The sequence below is a fragment of the Triticum aestivum genome, chromosome 5D, assembly GCF_018294505.1.
Source record: "Triticum aestivum cultivar Chinese Spring chromosome 5D, IWGSC CS RefSeq v2.1, whole genome shotgun sequence".
In the NCBI taxonomy this organism is placed as follows: domain Eukaryota; kingdom Viridiplantae; phylum Streptophyta; class Magnoliopsida; order Poales; family Poaceae; genus Triticum; species Triticum aestivum.
Genome location: NC_057808.1, coordinates 434604212 through 434604838, shown reverse-complemented (window position 1 = coordinate 434604838; position 627 = coordinate 434604212).

Genomic DNA, 627 nt, shown 5'->3' with positions numbered 1-627 from the left:
TGAAGTGGCGCCATAAATTCCCTCACCCTACTCTCCCCGCTCACTCTCCCCTCTCACTCCCCCCTCTCTCACCGGTGCTGGCGAGCACAAGATCTGATTGGCGAGCAGTGGCGGCAAGTATCATAGCCAAGATCTAGACGGCGAGCACCGACGTCAAGCACCGGCTTCATCACTCCTCAGGCATGCGTTCGTCAATGGAGGTGTGCCCTCTGTCCCAAATGGCATCGAGTTACGCATCGATCATACCATTCGCGCCTTGATTCAGGCATCGAATCTACTTGTATGCTTCAATTTGGGACCAAACAAAGCATATCTGATCAGGGATTTGAGCGGTTTGAATGCGATTGTGTAGGATTTTCACTAACGCGTGAGGGGGGGGGTTGTTAATCCACTGTCATATATTCAAATCCAATGCAAACCAACAAGTAACATAGAGAGCCTAGCGGCGGCAAGCTTGGAGGCGCTTGGAGCGATGGTAGCTTTGAGGATCACCGACCTCCAAGGCAATTGTATGGCAGTCTGGTTCAGGATCCCTGACCACCATGTCGATTGCTTCGTCATTGCCAACATCCACCATCTTCTCATGGTCATCATCCTCCAAAACGATGGTGACCGCCGCATTTCCCA